The 27,767-nt window shown below is 38.1% G+C and overlaps 1 long non-coding RNA gene across 1 annotated transcript; it reads left to right on the top strand.

The window, feature by feature from the left end:
• The first annotated feature begins 1,108 nt into the window (after positions 1–1,108).
• LOC129627256 (uncharacterized) lies at positions 1,109–27,767 on the top strand. Its single transcript, XR_008702512.1, has 3 exons — positions 1,109–1,304; positions 9,667–9,749; positions 27,385–27,767. It is a non-coding gene; the product is annotated as an uncharacterized LOC129627256 (long non-coding RNA).

The raw sequence follows: 27,767 nt of genomic DNA on the forward strand, positions 1-27,767 counted from the left end.
GAGCATTAATTAGAGTTTGCTATGAGATGGCTGGATGGCATCACTGACTCGATGGACATGAATTTGGGTGAACTCTGGGAGTTTGTGATGGACAGGGAGGCCTGGCATGCTGCAATTCATGGGGTTGCAGAGTCAGACACGACTGAGCGACTGAACTGAACTGAACTGAACTGATGCTATATAATAGGTTCTCATTAGGTATCTATTTTATAAATAGTATCAATAGTGTATATGTATCAATCCCAGGCTCAGGATTCCCAGCTCCCTGTCCTTTCCCCCTTGGTATCCATACATTCCTTCCCTATGTTTATGTCTCTATTTCTGCTTTGCAAACAAGATCATAAAAAGAATGAAATTGGGTTATTTGTAGAGATGTGAGTGGACCCAGAGTCTGTCATACATAGTGAAGTATTAGGTCAGAAAGAGAACAGATATAGTATATTAACACATATATGTGGAATCTAGAATGATATATGATCTTATCCACTGAATAATTTTCCAAATTGGTTCAGTTATTGTATTTTCAGATTCTACTAATTATTTCAGTTTAATGTTCATCTTTACTATAAAAATCCAACTTGTTGGAAGATATAATCATCTGCTGCTGCTGCTGCTAAATTGCTTCAATCGTGACTGACTCTGTGCGACCCCATAGACAGCAGCCCACCGGGCTCCCCTGTCCCTGGGATTCTCCAGGCAAGAACACTGGAGTGGGTTGCCATTTCCTTCTCCAATGCATGAAAGTAAAAAGTGAAAGTGAAGTTGCTCAGCCGTGTCGGACTCTTAGCGACCATCTGAGGATTATATAAATAATCTGAGGATGCGACCACCAGTTGCCCTTTCACCTGTACCCAGGTGATTGGAGGCTCCTCCCTCCACCCCCCATTCTCAGTCTGTGGAAAATATGTTCTCCCCATGATTCCCACAGTAGGGTTCATTTTCCAGAACACAGCCTTGAGAGCAAAGCATTGTTGAAACTATCTGGATGGTAAGCATGACTGAAGGCTTTAAGGTCTCTACATAAACATGATTCTGGCCAGTGAGTGAGGAGATCTATTTATCTTGCAGCCAATCAAGATGAGCCTTGTAAATAAGTTCCCTTGCTTATTAAAGCGGCCACTTACCAATCTGGAAGATTCTGCCTCTTTCTTGAATCTTTCCTTGCCTTCCAAGTCTGAGGCCAATTTCATATTTCACCCTGGAAGCTGTCCAGTTTATAAAACCGACATTTATGTGTTTGCTTAGTTTTTTTCATGGTGAAGAAGCTGAATGAAAAACTTGATATTTATCCCCTGAATACAGAGGTGAGAAATGATTTCTTTTTTACTCAGAAAAGGTTTCTACAGGGTATGAAAACTCTGTAATTTTTAAGCAGTCTGAACTTGCTATTGTGCTAAGATTGTTCTTTTTAACATATTTCCTGTATAAACAGGTTGTTTTTGGCTCTGAAATTGGCAGTTTAAATGTATTTTCTGATTACTCTTTGCTAAGTTTAAGTCTTTATGAACTAGTTTGTGGCTAAAAGAAATTTTCAAGCAGACTCTGAAAGAAGTTCTTACTATTTTGTAGGATTGAGATATCATTTCAATATACTACGGAGAACCTCACGATTACCTTGTTATTGCTTCTCTTACTACTGCAGTGGATTTTACACTAGAGTCTGCATTTCAAGTTATTGTGACCTGTAGACCTAGCAGAGCACATACACTTTTTAACTGTCATTTACAAAATGAAAACAAATTACTTTTTACATACTAGATTTTAAAATGTATCTTAAAGACCATATAATTATTAGGAATTCACAAGGTGTGCTTTATTGCAAATATTTAAAATACAAAAGGGAGATAGAGGAAGAGAGAGAGAGAGACAGATTTGAATGCTTTTCATTAAACGATAAATCTAATCTGGTCTCTTCCATATCTCATTCTCACCAGCATAAGGCCAGTCAATCACTATCTAATCTGATGTAGCTAACCCAAGATTTTCCTTGCCGCCTGAATGCCAGCTCATCTCATTCTTATTTCCTGCAAATGTGAGTATTGATCATATTATAAGCTAAGACTCAATATTAGCTGCTTGGATTATCAGAGTTTAATTTTGGCAGCAACAATATAATTGATTCAAGCTGAATACTGCTTTGCATTATAGGTCCGTATTTACTTCACTATGGAAGGACTGAAGGTGTCTTCAACCTTGAGTTCACTCTTGGACATTGAATGACTATGAAACATTTACATAAGAGGGAGTACATGGAAGATACTAATAATACAGTGATGGTCCTGATGATCAGCCACAGAGTTTCTCAGCCTCAGTAGTACAGATATTTTAGACTGAGAAATTTGTTCGGGGTGGGAAGCTGTGCATTCTAAGATGTTTAGCAACACCTAAGGCCTTTACCCAGGAGAAGGCAATGGCACCCAACTCCAGTCCTCTTGCCTGGAAAATCCCATGGACAGAGGAGCCTGGTAGGCTGCAGTACACGGGGTCGCTAAGAGTTGGACACGACTGAGCAAGTTCCCTTTTTACCTTCATGCATTGGAGAAGGAAATGGAAACCCACTCCAGCGTTCTTGCTTGGAGAATCCCAGGGACAGGGGAGCCTGGTGGGCTGCTGTCTATGGGGTCGCACAGAGTCGGACATGACTGAAGTGACTTAGCAGCAGCAGCAGCAAAGCCTTTACCCAATAGCCAGTCCTAGCCCTCTTCTCCCAAGATGTAACAATACAAAAAATGTCTCAAGACATTGTCAAATGTTTTTTGGATGGCAAAACTGTTTCCAGTTGAGAACAACTGATCTTATCTTGGCTACCATGTATGGTATTCCTGGCACAACAGTATGGGTTTATTTGTGATTTCTTTCTTTCCTTCCTTCCTTCTTTATTTCTTGCCTTCCTGCTTTCCTTTTCTTTTGAGAAAGGTAGTATATTTTTTCTAGTTTTAAAAAACACGTGATTGTAATTATTGTATTTCCTTGTGGCATACTCATATAGAGAAAATTTTATTGGAAATTGGCTGGAGAAAACAATGTGTCCCCATTTAATTCAATCTTTAGGAGACAGTCAGGATATTATTTTTAAAACAGCATTCTTTATTGGATACTATTGGTACCCTATAAGTACCAAAGATGTTTCTTACTAATTGCAATTTAAAAAGTGTAATTCCTTAACAGGGGCTTCGAGACTAATTCAGCTTCTGATTCTCTACTCAGATTCTCACATCATTCTCTAATCTGTTCAACTGAAAAGGGTCACTTTCAGCTTCTTTAATGTTCTTTGGTCTACCAGGTCACTTGTAGAAGCCTTTTTCCCCCATAAGAATAAATTTTCCTCAATCCCTGTATCTTCCTTTCAGCCAATAGTTTTCATTGGCTAATTACTACTCAACTTGAAGATCACCATTTATATATCACTACTCAGAAATTTTAACCTAAAGTTGGCCTCATGTTATAATATTTTTGGATAGAACTCTTTCCATTTTCCATTTAAATCAATTTACAATGATATTTATTAATATATTTAAACTTTATGTATCTGTCTTCTCCACAGGACATTATATGAGTAGAGACTATATTTGGAGACCTTGTGAAAGTCACTCTTTAGCATTGTGGAGACCGTTTATGATTCCTATACTTCTACCTCAGGAGGTCTATGAAAACACTTTTGCATATCTGTTATTGGGCATAAAAATAAAATTGAAATATTAATATAAGTCAGAGGTTACATATGAGGGAACTTTCAGTAAATGATCTGTGATTATGTTGGCTATAGATAAAATATTAAATATTAAGTGAGAGTTTATTGTGAAATAGTGCCTAAGTATTATTAATTTGTTATACTAATTTTAAGTATTCAGAAGAGGATTAGAGTGACTCCCATAGATGGTAAGGGAAGATTCCTATGATATACAGTAAGTCTGAGAGATGTTCCAGGTAATCTAGATTTAAGGCCATCACTTCCTATGCAAAATTTGGTATATGAAAATTTTAACAAATCATTTTAAAATATAGCTTCATCATGGACACTCATGTCTCATAATTTGTGTCCGGACCGATGAGCTCAGAAAGGCACCAAATAGCACTTCTTTTTCCAGGAGTGGGATGGAGGAGTTTTGTTTATTTTTTCAACACTGAATAAATTGTCAAAGATTATGTTCTTCTTTCTTCTGTCCTAAGGGACAATTACCATGGGTAGAGAGAGTCTTCCCTGGTGTCTCAGACGGTAAAGCGTCTGCCTACAGGAGACCTGGGTTTGATCCCTGGGTCAGGAAGATCCTCTGGAGAAGGAAATGGCAATCTACTCCAGTACTCTTGCCTGGAAAATCCCATGGATGGAGGAGCGTAGTAGGCTACATTTCATGGGGTTGCAAACAGTTGGACACAACTGAGCGACTTCACTTCACTTCAGAGAGATACAAAACCTCAGCATGGTTTTGTAAATCTCCCTGGATAAAGTTGTTAGCTACAGAGGAAAATGAAGGAACAATAGCATCTTATATTCAAACTCAAGATGCTGACTGCTGCTGCCAAGTCACTTCAGTCGTCTCCGACTCTGTGCGACTCCATAGATGGCAGCCCACCAGGCTCCCCCGTCCCTGGGATTCTCCAGGCAAGAACACTGGAGTGGGTTGCCATTTCCTTCTTCAATGCATGAAAGTGAAAAGTGAAAGTGAAATTGCTCAGTCGTGTCCAACCCTTAGCAACCCCATGTACTGCAGCCTTCCAGGCTCCTCCGTCCATGGGATTTTCCAGGGAAGAGCACTGGAGTGGGGTGCCATTGTCTTCTCCACAAGATGTTGACACTTGCATACAAAATATATGTTTCTTGGATGAATAGAAAGAAGGAACAAAGATAGGAGTGAAGGAAGGAAAACAAGAAAGAATACAGGAAAGAAGGTAAGGAGGAAGGAAAGAAAGAAAGAAGGAAAGAAAGAGAAAAAAATAACTAAATCTATGTTATTCTCTTGAATAGAAGCACTATGACAAACGCTCAATGAATATTTGGATTTGCACACAGCCTGATCTTTTAGAAAGAATGTAAGACAGTATAAATGCATGATGTACAGAAGAAATCTGAAAAGGAAAACTTATTTACACCTTATTTTTATGTTTTAAAAGCTATTACTAATTTAAATTTCTATAATCTCATTAAAATTTTAAAAGAAACTTTATACAGAGATAAATATCACAAAATGGCAGACATCATTCTTAGTATGAATTGTTATTGAGTTGTTAACCTCACAGTCCTCTTGGTTTGACTTGGAGTTAGAGGCTGAAAGGGATGGATATTTTCAGTCTTTCAACTCACTGCTCATACATTTCTTAGTTTAATTTCTCTTACTCCCGTTCCTCCCTCTTGCTTTCTTTAGGTATCATTGACATCGAGATGCTTAATTTTAGCTCCAGCCTCCCCACACACCAGTTCTTTCCCCAAATGTGAGAATTTGTGATATTGCCTCAATTTTCCTTCCCAAAGGATTCTTCTCTCCTTTTATTTCTGCATCTAAATTCTCTGATATTTTTGTGAGCTATGCAAATAAGAGCTTTAGAAAAGTTTTTTCATTCATTTCTTATTGAAAGAGTGGAAATGGTCTGCATTTCCTTGTAGCAGCTATAACACTTTAGGAGGGATTAGAACACAAAGAGCACATTATCCCAACTTTGCTTACAGGAATGGTTTTAGAATGCACTGCATACAGAGAAAGCATTTGTTTTCCAAAATTATTTATGAGAGAAATCAATCAGATCATCAGTACACTGTAACCACAGGCCATCTGCTGGAGATAAGACACAGCTTTGTCACACATAATCCTTATTTATATCAGTGTTCCTCTAGGGAATTTTAACTGTAATCATCTCTCAACAGGGAATTCTTAGGTCATCAGTAGGTTAGTACTTGTTTAGAGAATAGGAGAGGGAGGAAGAACATTTAAATAAAATTAGTACCCAAAATGTAGCCTTTTTCCTGAGCTAAATCCACTCAATTTACGACAGATGGGATTTAACCAGTTAAATTCTTGTGTTTAAGCTCTCATGAGTCACTAAGGTACTAAGTTTAGAACTCACAGAGCCTAAAGTTTCCAGCTCATTGCTTAACCTGCTGAGTTGTACTGTTCCTTTATTATTCTGCACATGAGAACAATGGTACACAATGATGCTATACTAGTGTATACTCCATGTCTTCAGGCAGGCATTAAAAGTTGGTGTAATCAGATTGAAATTAACATAGACATCCAGCAAGCCAGAGTTTGTATTAAGGTGACAATATCCCTTTCTTTTTTTATAAATTACCATCACTGATAAAACTTGGTTTACTCAACTGATTTTAAGAAAGCACTGAGGCCTTTACTGAAACAAAAACTCCAAGCTAGAATGAGATACATTTCTTTCTGGAACAGTGTGGTAGAAAGAAGTCAGTATTGTCAGGAGACCTGATTTGATCCTTATACTGCTACTTTATGTTGTGTGATCTTAAAGAAGTCATTTAATCACTTGGGTTTAAATTCCCTCATCTATAGAACAAGACTGGAGATACCTACACTATCTATCTGAGAAACTTAGTGTAATGCTAGTGTATGTTATAAACACTATAAAAAGAAGCAGTGATATACTATATTAAGTTGAAATACACTTAAATGTGAGCATTTTTGTATCTGTAACTATGATCTAAATTTTCCCCTGATATGAAAATTTCAGGATGTATTGAGCTAAAAGTTAAATATAGTAATGATGTTTATTGTTAGTGTTTATCATCAGAAACATTGAGGAATATTGACTTCAGTTCAGTTCAGTTCAGTTGCTCAGTCGTGTCCGACTCTTTGCGACCTCATGAATCTCAGCAGGCCAGGCCTCCCTGTCCATCACCAGCTCCCGGAGTTCACCCAGACTCACGTCCATCGAGTCAGTGATGCCATCCAGCCATCTCATCCTCTGTCGTCCCCTTCTCCTCCTGCCCCCAATGCCTCCCAGCATCAGAGTCTTTTCCAATGACTCAACTCTTCGCATGAGGTGGCCAAAGTACTGGAGTTTCAGCTTTAGCATCATTCCTTCCAAAGGAATCCCAGGGCTGATCTCCTTTAGAATGGACTGGTTGGATCTCCTTGCAGTCCCAGGGACTCTCAAGAGTCTTCTCCAACACCACAGTTCAAAACCATCAATTCTTCGGCACTCAGCCTTCTTCACAGTCCAACTCTCACATCCATACGTGACCACAGGAAAAACCATAGCCTTGACTAGATGAATCTTTGTTGGCAAAGTAATGTCTCTGCTTTTGAATGTGCTATCTAGGTTTGTCATAACTTTCCTTCCAAGGAGTAAGCGTCTTTTAATTTCATGGCTGAAGTCACCATCTGCAGTGATTTTGGAGGCCCCAAAAATAAAGTCTGACACTGTTTCCACTGTTTCTCCATCTATTTCCCATGAAGTGGTGGGACCGGATGCCATAATCTTTGTTTTCTGAGCTTTAAGCCAACTTTTTCACTCTCCACTTTCACTTTCATCAAGAGGCTTTTAAGTTCCTCTTCACTTTCTGCCATAAGGGTGGTGTCATCTGCATATCTGAGGTTAGTGAGATTTCTCCCGGCAATCTTGATTCCAGCTGGTGCTTCTTCCTGTCCAGCGTTTCTCATGATGTATTCTGCATATAAGTTAAATAAACAGGGTGACAATATACAGCCTTGACGTACGCCTTTTCCTATTTGTACCATTATGTTGTTCCATGTCCAGTTCTAACTGTTTCTTCCTGACCTGAATACAGGTTTCTCAAGAGGCAGGTCAGGTAGTCTGGTATTACAATCTCTTTCAGAATTTTCCACAATTTATTGTGATCCACACAGTCAAAGGCTTTGGCATAGTCAACAAAGCAGAAATAGATGCTTTTCTGGAACTCTCTTGCTTTTTCCATGATCCAGCAGATGTTGGCAATTTGATCTCTGGTTCCTCTGCCTTTTCTAAAACCAGCTTGAACATCAGGAAGTTCACGGTTCACATATTGCTGAAGCCTGGCTTGGAGAATTTTGAGCATTACTTTCCTAGCATGTGAGATGAGTGCAATTGTGCAGTAGTTGGAGCATTCTTTGGCATTGCCTTTCTTTGGGGTTGGAATGAAAACTGACCTTTTCCAGCCCTGTGGCCACTGCTGAGTTTTCCAGATTTGCTGGCATATTGAGTGCAGCACTTTTGCAGCATCATCTTTCAGGATTTGAAATAGCTCAACTGGAATTCCATCACCTTCACTAGCTTTGTTCTTAGTTATGCTTTCTAAGGCTCACTTGACTTCACATTCCAGGATGTCTGGCTCTAGGTCAGTGAGCACACCATTGTGATCATCTTGGTCGTGAAGATCTTTTTTGTACAGTTCTTCTGTGTATTCTTGCCACCTCTTCTTAATATCTTCTGCTTCTGTTAGGTCCATACCATTTCTGTCCTTTATCGAGCCCATCTTTGCATGAAATGTTCCCTTGGTATCTCTAATTTTCTTGAAGAGATCTCTAGTCTTTCCCATTCTGTTGTTTTCCTCTATTTCTTTGCACTGATTGCTGAAGAAGGCTTTCTTATCTCTTCTTGCTATTCTTTGGAACTCTGCATTCAGATGTTTATATCTTTCCTTTTCTCCTTTGCTTTTTGCTTCTCTTCTTTTGACAGCTATATGTAAGGCCTCCCCAGACAGCCATTTTGCTTTTTTGCATTTCTTTTCCATGGGGATGGTCTTGATCCCTGTCTCCTGTACAATGTCACGAACCTCAGTCCATAGTTCATCAGGCACTCTATCTATCAGATCTAGGCCCTTGCTAGTAAAAGAACTTAGAAGATGGAGTACTTGATAGATGTAATGTTCTAATAATGAAGAATAGTATTTGTCTCACAAATAATCTTAAATAACATTTTGAATTCATGGCTCAAATATATTTTCTAATACATATCTGGGATTTTAGAATATTTTTGCAACATGATTTTAAGCCAAGAAAATCAAAGGTCTTGTTCATTTTCATACTACTTGGCAATGCTCAGCAGATTGTTACACTGCATTGTGGAGAACATGAAAACTACTTTATGCTATGAAATTTTGAAGATGTTATTATTGGCATATGGGATGGTTGAATAAACAGTTGAAATTTCAAATGTAGTAAAAAGGATTCCCTTTATGACTGAAATGCATGGACATAAATGCCTTTCTTTTAAATTTCTGCAATAATTTTATACCATTTGGTAAATATAGGAAAATGAGAAAATCTAATTATAATCTATAGTCATTAAATTAAGCCTGAAATAGCTTTCTAGAACAAACAGTAACATTTCTAGAATGTACCAATATCTATATAAGTTGCAAATCTTGCAAGGTGCCAATATTTTTGTCATTTATTTCTTTTTTAAAAGATATTTTTCTGGCAATTGAAAGATATTGACAGTGTTGTCCTGTCAACATTTTTTTTTTTTTTTGCTTGTGAATGGAAAACATTTTTATGTGTTCAAATGACTGTGCTTTATGTGCAATATCAATAAGATTGAATAAAATCATAGAGTTTAATGTGGTATATCATATACAGCAAAGTTATTTCTACCCATATTTAAACATATGTATAATTGCTTTGGTATTGAATGTCAAGTCATAACTGGAAGTCAAAGTGATAGACTTAAAGATTCATCCACCCATTTCACAATTTTTTCCCCCAGGAGCTTGGCCCTACCTAACTTCCCCCTGCTCCAAAAATGCCAAGTTAAGCAGCAATGTTATACCCTCACCTCCCTACCTCAAGGTAATCAAGCTTTTTATTACCATTCAGATGAGCAGATTATATGTCAACTTTTCAAAAGTAAAAAAAAAAACATTTTTGGATAAGCACTGATCTCTTTATGTCTCATCTTTTCCCTCCTTTGTTTTAAAAAAAAGCTTTAGTGTAAGGTTTACACATAGAATTCTGGATATGGTAAAGCTTAAAATGTCTATTTTGTACGCTACTAACCAACTTTTTGAAGATACATAATTTGTAATTGTCCTTTTTCATATTTTTGAACTTCTATTCTTACTAATGTGTTTTTAAAAATAAAACTTGGAAATATTATTAAGCATTTCCAATATTTACTTTACATAATCTAATAAATTTGATGAACTCCAGAAGGAATCAGCAATCTAAATGGGAAAGAAGGCAAAATAATTTTTAAAATGCATGCTTTTTTCGGAATCTATCATTACAATAACTTTCTTTAATGATTATCAATAAAGTATCCTGAAATTGTATTTGTAGTATTAATAAGGGAAAAAATCATCTATGATAATTCAAGATCTTTCTCTTAAATTTCTCTTATCTTCCCTTCCCTCTCCTGTTCTTATCCCCCACTCCTGGTGTTCCTAGATTGTGGCCTTTGAGAAGTGGCCAAATTTAGTTAGCCTAAGTCTTAGTTCTCTCAGTGCACAGCAAAGAAATGGTGTCATTTCTTTTATTGTCCTTGTGTAGGAATGTTATAAGGATTAAATTTTGTGCTGAGCATTCAGTGCTTGGCATAGCATATCAGCACTTGATAAATAGTGACTATCATTACTGTCACCCTGCGTAATATCATTGATAATAGTCATCATTGAACTTGCAGCGCACTTATGTCTGGTTATCAACAAATAACTAGCCTGAATCCTTTCACATATCTTCTCACATCAATCTACTGAACACCACTGCTATAGTGTATCAGTCCAGTTCAGTTGCTCAGTCGTGTCCAACTCTGTGTGACCCCATGAACTGCAGCACGCCAGGCCTCTCTGTCCATCACCAATTCCCGGAGTTCACCCAAACTCTTGTCCATCGAGTTGGTGATGCCATCCAGCCATCTCATCCTCTGCCATCACCTTCTCCTCCTGCCCCCAATTCCTCCCAGCATCAGAGACTTATCCAATAAGTCAACTCTTTGCATGAGGTGGCCAAAGTATTGGGGTTTCAGCTTTAGCAACAGTCTTTCCAAAGAACACCCAGGACTGATCTCCTTTAGGATGAACTGGTTGGACCTCCTTACATTCCAAGGGACTCTCAAGAGTCTTCTCCAACACCACAGTTCAAAAGCAGCAATTCTTCGGTGCTCAGCTTTCTTCCCAGTCCAACTCTCACATCCATACATGACCATTGGAAAAAACATAACCTTGACTAGACGGACCTTTGTTGGCAAAGTACTGTCTCTGCTTTTGAATATGCTATCTAGGTTGGTCATAACTTTCCTTCCAAGGAGTAAGCATCTTTTAACTTCATGGCTGCAATCACCATTTGCAGTGATTTTGGAGCCCCCAAAAATGAAATCTGACACTGTTTCCACTGTTTCCCCATCTATTTGCTATGGAGTATTGTAATCAGATGCCATGATCTTAGTTTTCTGAATGTTGAGCTTTAAGCCAACTTTTTCACTCTCCTTTTTCACTTTCATCAAGAGGCTTTTGAGTTCCTCTTCACTTTCTGCCATAAGGGTGGTGTCATCTGCATATCTGAGGTTATTGATATTTCTCCTGGCAATCTTGATTCCAGCTTGTGTTTCTTCCAGTCCAGCGTTTCTCATGATGTACTCTGCATATAAGTTAAATAAGCAGGGTGACAACATACAGCCTTGATGTACTCCTTTTCATATTTGGAACCAGTCTGTTGTTCCATGTCCAGTTCTAACTGTCCAGTTCAGCTCAACATTCAGAAAACTAAGATCATGGCATCTGGTCCCATCACTTCATGGAAAATAGATGAGGATACAGTGGAAACAGTGTCAGACTTCATTTTTTAGGGCTCCAAAATCACTGCAGATGGTGATTGCAGCCATGAAATTAAAAGACGCTTACTCCTTGAAAGGAAAGTTATGACCAACCTAGATAGCATATTAAAAAGCACAGACATTACTTTGTCAACAAAGCTTCCTGACCTGCATATAGGTTTCTCAAGAGGCAGATCAGGTGGTGTGGTATTCCCATCTCTTTCAGAATTTTCCACAGTTGATTGTGATCCACACAGTCAAAGGCTTTGGCATAGTAAATAAGCAGAAATAGATGTTTTCTGGAACTCTCTTGCTTTTTCCCCAATCCAGCAGATGTTGGCAATTTGATCTCTGGTTCCTCTGCCTTTTCTAAAACCAGCTTGAACATCAGGAAGTTCACGGTTCACATATTGCTGAAGCCTGGCTTGGAGAATTTTGAGCATTACTTTCCTAGCATGTGAGATGAGTGCAATTGTGCAGTAGTTGGAGCATTCTTTGGCATTAATGAAAACTGACCTTTTCCAGTCCTGTGGCCACTGCTGAGTTTTCCAGATTTGCTGGCATATTGAGTGCAGCACTTTCGCAGCATCATCTTTCAGGATTTGAAATAGCTCAACTGGAATTCCATCACCTTCACTAGCTTTGTTCTTAGTTATGCTTTCTAAGGCCCACTTGACTTCACATTCCAGGATGTCTGGCTCTAGGTCAGTGAGCACACCATCGTGATCATCTTGGTCATGAAGATCTTTTTTGTACAGTTCTTCTGTGTATTCTTGCCACCTCTTCTTAATATCTTCTGCTTCTGTTAGGTCCATACCATTTCTGTCCTTTATCAAGACCACCTTTGCATGAAATGTTCCCTTGGTATCTCTAATTTTCTTGAGGAGATCTTTAGTCTTTCACATTCTGTTGTTTTCCCTATTTCTTTGCATTGATTGCTGAAGAAGGCTTTCTTATCTCTCCTTGCTATTCTTTGGAACTCTGCATTCAGATGCTTGTATCTTTCCTTTCTCCTTTGCTTTTTGCTTCTCTTCTTTTCACAGCTATTTGTAATGCCTGCCAGACAGCCATATTGCTTTTTTGCATTTCTTTACCATGGGGATGGTCTTGATCCCTGTCTCCTGTACAATGTCACAAACCTCCATCCATAGTTCATCAGGCACTGTATCAGATCTAGTCCCTTAAATCTATTTCTCACTTCCACTGTATAATCATAAGGAATTTGATTTAGGTGATATCTGAATGGTCTAGTGGTTTTCCCTACTTTCTTCAACTTAAGTCTGAATTTGGCAATATGGAGTTCATGATCTGAGCCATAGTCAGCTCCTGGTCTTGTATAGAGCACTCATTATTGATTTATTGATCATTTGTTCTACTGCAAAGACTGGTATTCTGGTTTTTATTATACACTACTTCCAAGTTCTGATAAGAAAAAAACAAAAACAGACCAAAAACAAACTACCTTTCTAGTCCTATCTGCCACTTATTTTTGTTAGATGCCCTTATAATTATAAGAAATTATTATTCATTCATTATCTTTTTCTTTACCTATCTATCTTTGCTCAGTCTTTTTTGATTGTTTTCAACCTCATGGACTGTAAGTTGCCAGGCTCCTCTGTCCGTGGGATTCTCCAGGCAAGAATATTGGAGCAGGCTGCCATTTCCTCCTCCAAAGGTTCTTTCCGACCCAAGGATCTAACTGAATCTCTTGCATCTCTGGCATTGGAAGGCTAATTCTTTACCAATGAGTGACCTATCTATCTATATCTATCATCTAATTGCCTAATCAATTGTTTCCTTTTGCTGTATCTATGATGTCCTCTTTATCTTTCAAGACATAACTTACAGGTCATATTTTCTGATTTTATTTTGTTTATGCTTTTGGTGACCACCCTTAGCCCCACCCTCACATATAGTCATTGCCCTCTCTGTGTTCATTCAAATACTCTGATTTAAGTCACTTCATATCCTTTTTTTTTTTTAAAAATAATTTATTTATTTTAACTGGAGGCTAATTACTTTACAATATTGTAGTATATTTTCCCATACATTGAGATGAATCAGCCATGGGTGTATACGTGTCCCCCATCATGAAACTCCCTCCCACCTCCCTCCCCATCCCATCCCTTAGGGTTGTCCCAGTGCATGGGCTTTGAGTACCCTGCTTCATGCATCAAACTTGCACTGGTCATCTATTTCACATATGGTAATATACATGTTTCAGTGCTATTAACTCAAATCATCCCACCCTCGCCTTCTCCCACCGAGTCCAAAAGTCTGTTCTTTATATCTGTGTCTCTTTTGCTGTCTTGCATATAGGGTCATTGTTACCATCTTTCTAATTCCATACATATGTGTTAATATACTGTATTGGTATTTTTCTTTCTGACTTACTTCACTTCGTATAATACATTCTGGTTTCATCCATCTCATTAGAACTGATTCAAATGTGTTCTTTTTAATAGCTGAGTAATATTCCATTGTGTATATGTACCACAGCTTTCTTATCCATTTGTTTGCCTATGGACATCTAGGTTGCTTCCCCCTTCATATCCTTTTAAAGTTAGTGTACCTAGGCACTGACCTCTTTCAAGGTAACCTTTGTATCCTACTCATTGAAACATCTTCAAACACTTAGTAAAATGTCTAATACATAGTAGGTGATCACTTGATAATATTTGATAAGTTATTTTAATCTTATCTAGGCTCAAAATTTTGGAATTAGTTTTAGTTTAGTTTACTTCTTTACCCTTCATTTCTAACTATTCCAGGTTCTGGTCTCTCTTTCACATTTTCAGTTTCAAAATTATACATTTGAAAATAAAATTATCTGTTAGCTGGCATTCTCCTTATTATCTATGAATTAGATTTCTAACTCCAGAAAAAATATTACTCTTGTGTCCTCAGAATCTATTCCTAACATCTTTTATCTGCAATCCCTTTTATGTACTTGGTGTATTTTTTCCTATTGTTTGAATTAGGAATGGATATGTAACACATACTATCAAAATTGCAGGAAATTTCTTTAAGGTGGCTACTACCTGCCAAAATATATAAATGGTTGTGATCCTCCTCAATTTTATCAAAGATACCACGGTGACATCAGTATGATCCTTCTTTACCATTCATTCCACTCAGTTGACATCTTACAGATTAGAACACCATGGTATCAATGTGTCTTTGTTTCTAGCATATCACACTGTCACAATTTTTGGCTCACTATAGCAAATTATATTGATTATAAAGGCATGATTTTAAATGATACAATTTAAAAGGCTACTCTTTTAGAATAACTTTATTTCACTACCTTTAGTATTCTTGAGAGAGTCATTTCCTAGGCAGGTTGATAAGGAGTCTAGGGGTCCCCAAAGAGAGAGGGGTCTGGAATTCTCAAGGAGAAGGAAAGGACAAACTTTTTTCCTTCTCTACATTCCTTAGGATTATATAACAATAATGTATCCTGCCTGAGGACAGTCTCTGGATTAAACCTTCTGCCTAATTCTGTTATCTTAAAATGTAAATTATGGGAGTAGACCTGGTCTTTACAAGGATTATATAACAATAATATATCTTGCCTGAGGACAGTCTCTGGATTAAACCTTCTGGCTAATTCTGTTATCCTAAAATGTAAATTATGGGAGTAGGTCTGGTGAGGTCTTTACAACCTCCATTCTTTGGATTCATTGGAAAGTATATAACTTCATTGCTAACACTAGCAAGCGGGTACTCTTTCTGCCCCCCTTCTGATGCTTATGTCAGAAGCTTTCTCTATCTCCTTTATACTTTAATAAAACTTTATTACACAAAAGCTCTGAGTGATCAAGCCTCGTCTCTGGCCCCGGATTGAATTCTTCTCCTCCAGGGGTCAAGAATCCTGGTGTCTTTGTGTAATTCAACAACAACCTTTCATTCTAATAGTGGATACTTTCATCATAAAGTAATAAAGTATAACTTGATTCTGACTCAGATGGCAAAGAATCTGCCTGCAATGTGGGAGACCTGGCTTTCATCCCTGGGTTGGGAAAATCCCCTGGAGAAGGGAACAGCTACCCACTCCAGTATTCTGGCCTGGAGAACTCCATGGACAGAGGAGCCTGGTTAGCTACAGTCCATGGGATTGCAAAGAGTCGGACACGACTGAGTGACTTTCACTTTCACTTTGGTTCAACAAATAAGAAACTTGGAGACAGAATTGTAATTTATATCAGTTTCAAACCAAAGGTGTCACAGATTGAAAGAACGGAAGGAGAAAGCATATAGCTTCATATTTCCTGGGAATAACACACAAATGCACAGGAAATTGTCTAGGACCTTAGCTCCTATCTGTACACCTGTTGTCAGTCTCAGTATTAACATTCCTCTTTACTCAGTCCTTGGCTATATAACACATTTTACTTCTTCCTTTGCTGAAAAATCAATAGGTAAAATTAGATTTTAATTCATATCATAGGATTTAAGCACGATTTTTAAAAAATTGTAATTTGAACTATTAAAAGTATCATAGATTGTATATGTATACTTTGAGTTAGAATAATTTTTGCTGTTATTTTTATGAAAGCAGTACTCTCATATTTTCAACATGCTGGTAGGAATATTTAACGGTATCCTTCTTTCACAATCTCAGAACTAAAAAATACTATTTGATAGGTAGAATAAAATTTAATAGTGAACTCATGAGAGAAAGCTTATGTAAATATTTTCTGTCTGAATTAAACATACAATATTGTCTAATAGTTTCAGAGTAAAAATTAAAACTTATAATTTGTTTCACATTTTAATAAATGTTTTCTCACTAACAGTTTTCATTATTTCTAAAATTTGAACGATTCTTATAAAACCGTGTACATGTATATAAGTTCTATATTTCCTGCCAAGCATAAAAATTATGTAAATTAGTTAGAAATTTTTTGGATGTTAGTAAATAAAAGAACATTTACACAACTTTCTATTAAAAAAGGTAACAGTTAACACACACAAATACACATGTATGTATACATACACACACACACACACACACACACACACAAGGTAACACAGATATATATAAATGAAAATTATTGAAATGTCATCACCTGGAGAAGATATTACTAACATTCATATTCTTAAATCTTAAGACTCATTCATGTGTATGATATCAATTTAGGAAGTAAATATATATATTAATTTATTATACATACTGCTCTTTAGCCATATTTTTTAAAAAGTAGCTACATAAATGACTAAATTTACATCTAGTCATTTTTAATATGTTTAATCAAATTGGGTTTTGCTGAATGTTTATATAATTTCCTTTACTTGTTTTTAAACTGCATATTGAATGAATTTGATTTTCTACCTCATAACAAATTTGGTTAAGTTTTTTTCATAGAAAGGACTCTATCTCAACCAGATTTTCAAATTTATTAGCATAAAGATATAGAATGCATGCTCATAATTATTTTCCTTTTATTTTAATTACAGATTATGACCGTTTTACCTTTGATATTTTTTCACTCTTTTGGTCCTAAATAGATTTGCTCCTTGGAAGAAAAGCTATGACAAACCCAGACAGCATATTAAAAAGTAGAGACATTACTTTGCCAACAAAGGGTCTGTCTAGTCAAAGTTATGGTTTTTCCAGTAGTCATGTATGGATATGAGAGTTGGACTATGAAGAAAGCTGAGTGCCAAAGAATTGATGCTTTTGAACTGTGGTGTTGGAGAAGACTCTTGAGAGTCCCTTGGACAGCAAGGAGATCCAACTAGTCCATTCCTATTCAGGAAATCAGTCCTGAATATTCATTGGAAGATTGATGCTAAAGCTGAAACTCCAATACTTTGGCAACCTGATGCAAAGAAATGACTCATTTGAAAAGACCCTCATGCTGGGAAAGACTGAAGGCAAGGGGAGAGGGGATGACAGAGGATGAGATGGTTGGATGGGGTCACCCATGCGACAGACCTGAATTTGAGTAAGCTCCAAGATTGGCAATGGACAGGGAGGCCTGGCATGCTGTAGTCCATGGGGTCGCAAAGAGTTGGACATGACTGAGTGACTGAACTGAACTGAACTGAGACTAGCTTGTGGTTTGTCTATTTAATTTGTAATTCCAAGTACCTGCTGTTGGATATATTATTGTTTCTGCCGATCATTTGCTAGTTGGTTTGTCAACATATATTTAGACCTTTATTAATTACCTTATGTTCTTTATAAGTAATTTCCTTTTGTATATGTTTTTTTAAGGAGTATATTTAAATATGCTTTCAATACTGTTTTGATTTTTGCTTTGATACAAATTTATTTAATGTAGTGTGTAAAATAGGTTAGTAGTTGGACTTTTTACTTGTCTTACTATAAATAGCACATGTATTTCCCCTAAGATTCTTATTTTCTTTACATATCCAGGTGATAATGTTATTTAATTAATTTTCATGTTATTTGTTTAATCCTGAAAGATACAGCATTATTCAGGGTTATATCACTGATTAACTGTTAGTTTCTCAGTTGTTTGTGTCTAGCTGTTTGTGACACCCGGGACTGTAGCCACTAGGTTCCTCTGTCCATGGGATCCTCCAAGCAAGAATACTGGAGTGGGTAACCATTCCCTTCTCTACATGATCTTCCTGACTTAGGAATTCTGCTTTCATTCCAATCCCAAACAGGGCAATGTTAAAGAATGTTCAAACTTCCATACAATTGCATTCATTTCACATTCTAGCAAGGTAATGCTCAAAAGCCTTCATGCTAGGCTTCAGCAATATATGAACTGAGAACTTCCAGATGTACAAGCTGGATTGAGAAAAGGCAGAGGAACCAGAGATCAAATTGTCAACATTCATTGGATCATAGAGAATGCACGGGAATTCCAGAAAAGCATCTATTTATGCTTTATTGATTATGCCAAATCCTTTGACTGTGTGGATCACAATAAACTGTGGAAAATTCTGAAAGAGATGGAAATACCAGGCCACCTCACCTGCCTCCTGAGAAACCTGTATGCAGGTCAAGAAGCAACAGTTAGAACCAGAAATGGAACAACGGACTGGTTCCAAATTGGGAAAGGAGTATGTCAAAGCAGTATATTGTCACCCTGCTTATTTAACTTATATGCAGAGTACATCAGGTGACATGCCAGGCTGGATGAAGCACTAACTGGAATCAAGACTGCAAGTAGAAATATCAATAACCTCAGATATGCAGATGACACCACCCTAATAGCAGAAAGTGAAGAGGAACTAAAGAGCCTCCTGATGAAGGTGAAAAAGGAGAGTGAAAAAGCTGGCTTAAAACTCAGCATTCAAAAAATGAAGATCATGAAATTCAATCCAATCACTTCATGGCAAGTATATGGGGAAAAAGTGAAAACAGTGACGATTATTTTTCCTAGGACTCCAAAATCATTGCAGACAATGACTGCAGCCATGGAAAGACACTTGCTCCTTGGAAGGAAAGCTATGATAAACCTAGACAGCATATTAAAAAGCAGAGCCATCACTTTGCCAGCACAGGTCCATATAGTCAAAGCTATGGTTTTTCCAGTAGTTATGTATGGATGTGATAGTTGGACTATAAAGAAAGCCGAGTGCCGAAGAATTGATGCTTTCAAATTGTGGTGCTTGAGAACCCTCTTAAGAGTTCCTTGCACACTAAGGAGATCAACCAGTCAGTCCTAACGGAAATCAACCCTGATTATTCATTGGAAGGACTGATGCTGAAGCTGAAGCTCCATTGTTTTGGCCACTGGATGCAAAGAGTTGACGCATTGGAAAAGACCCTGCTGGTGGGAATAATTGAGGGCAGAAGGAGAAGGGGGCAACAGAGGATGAGATGTTTGGAAATGCCAGAGACACAGGTTCTCTCCTTACTCCTGGAAGATCCCACATGCCGTGGAGCAATTAAGCCCATGTGCCAAAACTATTGACCTGTGCTCTAGAGCCTGGAAGCCATGACTACTGAGCCCACGTGTCACAACTACTGAAGCCTGTGCACCTAGAGCCTGTGCTCTGCAACAATGGACTGCCGGGGTCCAGCCCCGGCTGATCCAGGGTATTCGAAGCGGGGACGGCGTCGGTGAGGATCAGGATACAATAGCTTCAATTAGATATTAATTAGAGATGTAAAGAGTAATAGAATGAGGATAGCTCAGTAGGAAAATTCAGTGGAGAAAAGAGGCTGAGTAGCTTGGTTTACGCAGGAGACCAATAAAACTTCAAGACAAGAAGTTTGTACCACTTATGTAGGCCGCAGGCGTCCTTCCATTCTCCCGAAGGAGAGGAGACACTGAGGCCTCCCCGGTTGGATCCTAAAAGCCCAGGCATAATTAGCAAGCATGGTGGGTTCCGCGCTCCAGATGGAGATTCAGCCAGAATTTGAGAAAGAGAGCGACATGGGGAGACCAAGTTTCGGTGAACAAGGCCCGCACTTTATTTTCCAAAGTAGTTTTTATACCTTAAGTTATGCATAGAGGATAATGGGGGAAGGGGTGGAGTCATGCAAGGACAGCAGTTCCTGGTTCTAATCGAAGCCAGGCTTTCAAACTTATCATATGCAAAAGTTCAGGTGATTGACATCATCTTCTGGCCAGGAGGCCTGTTAACATTTTAAGAAACTTATTTTTCTCTAAAGGTGATTATTCCAAAGTCAGGTACCAGCCTCCAAAAAAGCATTGGACAAAGCTGCATCCCTATAGGGCAAAGGTGAGGTGGGCTCAATCAAGAAAAGAATTAACTCAAGGGTCCAATGTTACAAACACTGAGGCTACTACTTACATTTCTATACACCCATTATATCAATCAATACACTGCCAAGGACACAGTAGGTAAGGAGTATGGAGACTTGGCAGCAAACATTGGCTCAGTAAGTGAAAAACCCTTCACTAATACAATTTCTAATCAATCTTTTAACTACTCAGAAGAATCTGTGTTTAGACAGTTTAGAACATCTCCTGCCTCTCACAGCTGGGAGGCTCTGAACAATCACATGTGGCCTGAAAAACCTATTCAGGCAGGCTAGAGGACTTCCAAAGGAGTTTGTAGGTTGAAACACTGTCACACCCAGGAATTGTTAACTGGAGCTGTAAGCTAACTCTTTTTTCAGAGAGAGGTAGTGGGGGACAGCCCCCTGTAAAGTCAGAGGTGTAGGTGAAAGCACAAAGCAGAAAGTAGGCAGACTCTGGTTTTGGGGGTAGATGCTTGAGAATTTCCAGGGGGACTCCTGAGGCTCGATCCCGCCTTTGCGTATGCTGAGCCTCCTTCCTCATGACCTTTGCCATGGGTAGAGCTCCTGGCAGTGAGACTTCCAGCTGAGCTATTCCAGATCCTGAAAGATGATGCTGTGGAAAGTGCTGCACTCAATATGCAATATGCACTCAGTATGCAATATGCCGGCTCCCGGCAATGGACGCCACCACAGTGAGAAGTCTGCACATCACAACTAGGGAGTAACGTCACTTACCATAATTAGAGACAGCCTGAGCGTGGAAATGAAGACCCAGCACAGCCATAAGATAAATATTCAATAAATAAATAAAAATTAATTTAGAAAAAAAGTTTTGTAACTTTCATTTGTAAAATATATCTTTGACTATGAACTTATTCTTTTATCTTTAAGAGTCACATTGTTTTAGGAAATTTTCTTAAAGCAGAATAAAGCTGAATTATATTATCTGAGTTAAATCTGTAATTCTCATCTTTTAGTAGATCCATTTAACGTGTATTTGCATAAGGTTATATTTAGTTTTCCAACTCTCATTAACTTAGTTTTTTCCTTCAAGAAAATTTCTTTTTTATTTCATGTTTTAATTTTATTGAGAATTGAGAAGTTGTACAGACTGAGGTAGATCTGCAACACTTATTGTCACATTTCTACATAATACAGTTACATCTGTATTTCTCAGGTTAACAACTTAAAAATTATGTGGAATTTTATTTTCTTTTCCCTTTGGGAAAATGTTAATGATCTGTTTTTTTTTCTCCTGATTATCCCTCTCTAAACCAAAAAGCAAAACCAAACAGAACAAAACAGCTCAGGGATTTTTCTCTTAATGGAGTTATACAAATTTAATTTATTTTAATTTATTATTATAATTCCAATAATAAAAATGTATCCCCTAACAGCAGTAAGCATACCTAGCACATCATTTCTCAGTAAAACTATTGAAACCACAATCTTTAAAGACAGGCTTATTTGGGATCTTGGACAAGAGAAGTATAAGATTTTTTGGTGTGCAAGAATGGAAATAGACAAGTGTTCAAATACTAGTGTAGACAAAGAGACATAAGAACCAGATTAGACACTTCTTACTGGTGAAATTACTGACAGTTTGAGCATCAAAAAGAATAGCAAAACTTTTATATCACACAGTGAATATAAAATAATCTGTAATTTAATGATAGTAATAAAAATAGTGTTAAGGGCAGGGAGAAAAGAGGGCCTCTTATACAAAATACAAAATACACATTTAATGAACTAAGAAGTAACAACAGAAATAAGAAATCACTGCAGCTCTCATTGAAATAATTGATTCAGGTAAGGGTAATCAATGGACACTGAAATTGAGTGAAAGATTATTGAGTAACAAGTTATTTCTATGGTTTCAAAGTATTACTCTACAGATTTTATAAATTGTAAGGGAATAAGTGTATCTTACTAATGAAGAAAACTACAGACTTACCAATGTATACGTATGTGATTGCATACAATAACCACCAATATTGTGTCAAACTGACATCAAGCTTCAGTTCAGTGCAGTTCAGTTCAGTCCCTCAGTCATGTCTGACTCTTTGCGACCCCATGAACTGCAGCACTCCAGGCCTCCCTGTCCATCACCAACTCTCAGGGTCCACCCAAACCCATGTCCATTGAGTCGGTGATGCCATCCAATCATCTCGTCCTCTGTCATCCTCTTCTCCTCCTGCCCTCAACCTTTCCCAGGATCAGGGTCTCTTCAAATGAGTCAGCTCTTCCCATCAGGGGGCCAAGTATTAGAGTTTCAGCTTCAGCATCAGTCCCTCCAGTGAACACCCAGGACTGATCTCCTTTAGGATGGACTGGTTGGATCTGCTTACAGTCCAAGGGACTCTCAAGAGTCTTCTCCAACACCACAGTTCAAAAGAATCAATTCTTTGGCACTCAGCATTCTTTATAGTACAACTCTCACATCCATACATGACCACTAGAAAAACCATAGCTTGACTAGACGGACCTTTGTTGACAAAGTAATGTCTCTGCTTTTTAATATGCTGTCTAGGTTGGTCATAACTTCCCTTCCAAAGAGCAGATCAGATCAGATCAGATCAGTCTCAGTCGTGTCCGACTCTTTGCGACCCCATGAATCGCAGCACACCAGGCCTCCCTGTCCATCACCAACTCCCGGAGTTCACCCAGACTCATGTCCATTGAGTCAGAGATGCCATCCAGCCATCTCATCCTCTGTCGTCCCCTTCTCTTCTTGCCCCCATCCCTCCCAGCATCAGAATCTTTTCCAATGAGTCAACTCTTCGCATCAGGTGGCCAAAGTACTGGAGTTTCAGTTTTAGCATCATTCCTTCCAAAGAAATCCCAGGGCTGATCTCCTTCAAAATGGACTGGTTGGATCTCCTTGCAGTCCAAGGGACTCTCAAGAGTCTTCTCCAACACCACAGTTCAAAAGCATCAATTCTTTGGCGCTCAGCCTTCTTCACAGTCCAACTCTCACGTCCATACGTGACCACAGGAAAAACCATAGCCTTGACTAGACGGACCTTTGTTGGCAAAGTAATGTCTCTGCTTTTCAATATGCTATCTAGGTTGGTCATAGCTTTCCTTCCAAGGAGTAAGCGTCTTTTAATTTCATGGCTGCAGTCACCATCTGCAGTGATTTTGGAGCCCCCAAAAATGAAGTCTGACACTGTTTCCACTGTTTCCCCATCTATTTCCCATGGAGTGATGGGATCAGATGCCATAATCTTCGTTTTCTGAATGTTGAGCTTTAAGCCAACTTTTTCACTCTCCACTTTCACTTTCATCAAGAGGCTCTTGAGTTCCTCTTCACTTTCTGCCATAAGGGTAGTATGATCTGCATATCTGAGGTTATTGATATTTCTGCCGGCAATCTTGATTCCAGCTTGTGTTTCTTCCAGTCCAGCGTTTCTCATGATGTACTCTGCATATAAGTTAAATAAACAGGGTGAAAATATACAGCCTTGACGTACTCCTTTTCCTATTTGGAATCAGTCTGTTGTTCCATGTCCAGTTCTAACTGTTTCTTCCTGACCTGAATACAAATTTCTCAAGAGGCAGATCAGGTGGTCTGGTATTCCCATCTCTTTCAGAATTTTCCAGTTTATTGTGATCCACACAGTCAAAGGCTTGGCATAGTCAATAAAGCAGAAATAGACGTTTTTCTGGAACTCTCTTGCTTTTTCCATGATCCAGCGGATGTTGGCAATTTGATCTCTGGTTCCTCTGCCTTTTCTAAAACCAGCTTCAACATCAGGAAGTTTACGTTTCACATATTCCTGGAACCTGGCTTGGAGAATTTTAAGCATTACTTTATTAGCGAGTGAGATGAGTGCAATTGTGCAGTAGTTTGAGCATTCTTTGGCATTGCCTTTCTTTGGGGTTGGAATGAAAACTGACCTTTTCCAATCCTGTGGCCACTGCTGAGTTTTCCAAATTTGCTTGTATATTGAGTGCAGCACTTACGCAGCATCATCTTTCAGGATTTGAAATAGCTCAACTAGAATTCTATCACCTCTACTAGCTTTGTTCGTAGTGATGCTTTCTAAGGCCCACTTGACTTCACATTCCAGGATGTCTGGCTCTAGGTCAGTGATCACCCCATCGTGATTATCTGGGTCGTGAAGATCTTTTTTGTACAAAGAGCAAGCGTCTTTTAATTTCAAGGCTGTGGTCACCATCTGCAGTGATTTTGGTGCCCCCAAAAATAAAGTCAGCCATTGTTTCCACTCTTTCCCCATCTATTTGCCATGAAGTAATGGGACTGGATGCCGTGATCTTAGTTTTCTGAAAGTTGACCTTTAAACCAACTTTTTCACTCTCCTCTTTCACTTTCATCAAGAGGCTCTTTAGTTCTTCTTCACTTTCTGCCTTAAAGGTGGGGTGGTGTCATCCGCATATCTGAGGTTACTGCTATTTCTCCTGGCAATCTTGATTCCAGCTTGTGCTTCATCCAGTCCAGTGTTTCTCGTGATGTACTCTGCATTGAAGTTAAATAAGCAGGGTCACAGTATACAGCCTTGACGTACTCCTTTTCCTATTTGGAACCAGTCTGTTGTTCCATGTCCAGTTCTAACTGTTGCTTTCTGACCTGCATACAGGTTTCTCAAAAGGCAGGTCAGATGGTCTGGTATTCCATCTCTTTCAGAATTTTCCACAGTTTATTGTGATCCACACAGTCAAAGGCTTTGGCATAATCAATAAAGCAGAAATAGATGTTTTTCTGGAACTCTCTTGTTTTTTCCATGATCCATCGGATGTTGGCAATTTGATCTCTGGTTCCTCTGCCTTCTAAATCCAGCTTGAACATTTGGAAGTTCATAATTAACATATTGTTGAAGCTGACTTGGAGAATTTTGAGCATTAGTTTACTAGCGTGTGTGATGAGTGCAACTGTGCGCTAGTTTGAGCATTCTTTAGCATTGCCCAGATGGTATGGGGAGGGAGGTGGGATTGGGTTCAGGATGGGGAACACGTGTACACCTGTGGCAGATGCATGTTGGTGTATGGCAAAACCAGTACAATATTGTAAAGTAAAAAAATAATAATAATAATAATAAAAGAATATGAGTGTGATAAGTATAAGAAATACTTGATATACTTGAACACTGTATTAGTCATACTGATAGAATGTAGATGTATGAGAATTACTATATATGTATGTGTGTGTATGTAAAAATGTATTCCATGTATGTATATATAAACATATATATGTATGTATGGAAAAAGTTAATCAGCATTTCTCATAATCATCACAAGTATATTGCAGATGTCATTGATAAAAAGAAAAATTATTCAAAACATTAAAAAAAAAAACAAAACTGACCTTTTCTAGTCCTGTGGCCACTCTTGAGTTTTCCAAATTTGCTGACATATTGAGTGCAGCACTTTCACAGCATCATCTTCCAGGATTTGAAATAGCTCAACTGGAATTCCATCACCTCCACTAGCTTTGTTGGCAGTGATGCTTCCTAAGGCCCACTTGACATCAAGCTTAGCACTGAGAAGGCACAGTGTAATTAATATATGTAACAATGTTGCCAGCAATGATGAAGGAACAATTGAGCAAGTACAAGTTAAGGAACATTTAGCAAAATTCCAGCCTAGATTTTTTAAAAGTCATTATTGCAATGAAAATCACATAAATAAAAAGATGGATGCTAGGTATGATCAGAGTTTAAAGAGGTATGACAAGTAAATTCAATTTTGTAATCTTTGACTGGATCTTGTATACAGAATAGAAAAGCTGATTGAGAAATGCTCTCATATATATATATATATGCACTCAAATATATATATATATATATATATATATATATATATATATATATATGCTTCTAAGTCACTTCAGTCGTGTCCGACTCTGTGCGACCCCAGAGATAGCAGCCCACCCGGCTCCACCGTCCCCGGGACTCTCCAGGCAAGAACACTGGAGTGGGTTGCCATTTCCTTCTCCAATGCATGAAAGCAAAAAGTGAAAGTGAAGTCGCTCAGTTGTGTCCGACTCTTTGCGACCCTGTGAACTGTATGTAGCCCACCAGGCTCCTCTGTCCATGGGATTCTCCAGGCAAGTATACTGGAGTGGGTTGCCATTTCCTTCTCCAGGGCATCTTCTCGACCCAGGGATCGAACCCAGGTCTCCCGCATTGAGGGCAGAGGCTTTAACCTCTGAGCCACCAGGGAAGCCCAAGTAACCAAAATATCATTCAGTAGGTGAAAGGTTAAATAAACTGTTATATATACCGATAATGGGATATTATTTAGCACTAAAAAGAAATGAGCTATTAAGCCATGAAAAGACACAGAGGAAACTCAATATCACTAAGTGAAGGAAACCTAACTGAAAAGGCTACATGCTGTATAATTTTAACTATATGACATTCTGAAAAAAGAAATGATAGAGACAATAAAATGATTTGTCAGCAGTTGGGGAAAGGTGGATTGAATAGGCAGAATATGGAGGAATTTTAGGACAGAGAAAATATTGTGTATAATGCTATATATAATAATGGATACATGCCACTGCACATTTGTTAAAATCCATAGAATATATAACATTGAAAGTGAAACCCTAACATAAATTATGAATTTAGGTGACATTGATGTGTCAGTAGAGGTCATCAATTGCTACAACAATATAATTCTGGGGCAGGGTGGTCACAGTGGCGAAGACAATGCATGCTGAGGACAGAGAATATACGGAAACCAAATACTTGGTGTTCTATTATGCTGTGAACCTAAAACTGCTCTAAAAAATAGTCTATTAGAAATTCTAAAATCTAAACTTGCAATTTTTTTTCCACAACATTGTTTGGCATTAAAAATATTAAAAAAAATGCTAATATGACTGGTTACTAAACAGTCTTATATAACTTTACATATTTTTAAATTATTATTTAGATTGACAAAGAAGTTTACCATTTGTATTACCTAACTTTTTTTTTTTTTGTCTTTTTTTCTTCTAATGACTTATAAAGGCTTTGCTGGTGGCTCTCAAGGTAAAGAATGCACACAATGCAGGAGACCCAGGTTTTATCCCTGGGTCCGGAAGATCCCCTGAAGAAGGGAATGGCTACCCACACCAGTGTTCTTGCCTGGAGGATTGCACAGACAGAGGAGTCTGGCGGGCTGCAGTCCATGAAGTTGCAGAGTCTGACAGGACTGAGCCGCTAATCCATAAAGGATCTTTATATAGTAATGATAGATATCCTCTGATATGTTCAATATTTTTCCCGTTTGTTATCTTTTAACTTTGTTCATGTTTATCTTTTGCCACAGAAGTTATAATACATAGTCAAGGCAGTCTTTTTGTTTTGCCTTTTGTTTCACATCCATTTTACCATTTATTGAATAAACATTT

Source organism: Bubalus kerabau, chromosome 14 (genome assembly GCF_029407905.1).
Source record: "Bubalus kerabau isolate K-KA32 ecotype Philippines breed swamp buffalo chromosome 14, PCC_UOA_SB_1v2, whole genome shotgun sequence".
Taxonomy (NCBI): domain Eukaryota; kingdom Metazoa; phylum Chordata; class Mammalia; order Artiodactyla; family Bovidae; genus Bubalus; species Bubalus kerabau.